Raw genomic sequence first — 1,768 nt, forward strand, 5'->3', positions numbered from 1 at the left:
TAATGTAACTAATTACTTTCAAAAGACAGTAACTAGTAATATATAATGTATTACATTTTGGAAGTAACTTGCCCAACACTGTTAATATCAGACCTCAATTTAGGTTATTATGACAGTTGTAACAGTTGTAGCTATTTTGGTACATTATTAGTATCCGGTATCACATCAACCTTTTTTTTTTTTTTGTCCCATTTGGCGCTTTTATGAAAAATTTATAATTTATATACTTTTTACTGCCATTTGATATTAGGAAATAAACTCCTCACAACCACTTCATCAAGTAAATCAATATTACCATATGGGTAGTTCACATGACATATCAATTAGTGATTGTAGCATGGTTCAAGCTACATTTAAAAGTATTTCAATCAACATTTTACATAATATTTCATTGTTATCATTTACAATTGTTATACATTCAACTATTTTATAAGCTCGGATAATTAAAAGACAGCGTGGATTTAGATCAACTGAAAAATAAATAAATAAATACATTTTAATGCCAATTGAATATTCACTATATTACCTAAAATGCACTTTGCTTTATGGACATGCAGTATATACAGTCAAACACAAATATTAAAAAAATGCAAATGTCAATACCATTGGATTTTATTAAAAAAATAATAATAATCAGAATCCTTACCAGACATTCGTCCCTTTGAACTTTTTTTGCTAACCTATTGCCTAATATCAAATAGCCCTGACCCACCCATAAGTACTACCTCATCTCTGTACACAATGGTGTAGCCTTACCAGCAGATGGTGCCTCCTTCTCTCCTGGGAGAGGGAGATACCACTGAAGGCATATGTGCTCTCTTGGGTACAAATGTGATTCCACTGTATACATGGTGGCCTGGCTGAGCCAGTGACAGTCTCTGGAGAAACTATATGTCCGTGAGAGTGAACGGTATTGGAAAATGTTTCAATAAAACATTTTTATATTGTTTTTTTTTTCCAGTTCATTTATCAATGGCTGCATTTGGCAGGCACTTCCCACTATCTTTCCACAGAAGATGGAACTTAGGAATCATGTCAGGACATGCTGGTCTTATGGTGGGATTCCTGTGCCCCCATCTACTGTATGGCACCATATGTAACTTTCACAAACTTCAGGCACCATTTGTCATGGTGTCCCCAACTATATGTGCATGAACACACAAAGTCAGCTAGCTGGACTGAAACACTGTCCAGATGTGGTCACTCAAGTCACTCTAAGCTAAACTACTCGGTTCGCCTTTCAGTCATAAGTCAAACAACACTCTATTCCTTCTCATAATTCCATGCACTACATTAAACAGCTCAGCCGCTATTGTAAACCCTAAAGTCAGTGCTATGGAGGATAGCATTGGATGGAGAGAAGTCCTATGCAGTCCACTAATGGAAACAATTTTGAGTGCTTAGTTTGTCCTGTGTAGCGCTCAACAAGACAAATATGGCAGTAAAATCATTTATTAACAGCAGGTTTAATGGAGACAGAGAGAATGGGGTTGAAACCGGGGTCAAAACAATGGTATTGGCCTACTGCAGAGACACAAGTGAATGTACCACTGGATGCAGGAAATGAAAGTAACTTGAAAAATCCCATTAAACACATATTGTCTGAAATTTGCTTGCCTTTGATTGTCTTTGGATGATACCATTTTCCTCGACAGTGTTCAGATGCTTGCATCTTATCAAGCAGTGGCATAGCCACGAGGGAGCCTGGGGGGGCCTAGGCCCCCTCATTTGAATGAGGCCCCATGCAAATGTGCCCCCCCACCCCCGC

Source organism: Sinocyclocheilus rhinocerous, unplaced genomic scaffold, assembly GCF_001515625.1.
Source record: "Sinocyclocheilus rhinocerous isolate Xijiao unplaced genomic scaffold, SAMN03320098_v1.1 scaffold36, whole genome shotgun sequence".
Classification (NCBI taxonomy): Eukaryota; Metazoa; Chordata; class Actinopteri; order Cypriniformes; family Cyprinidae; genus Sinocyclocheilus; species Sinocyclocheilus rhinocerous.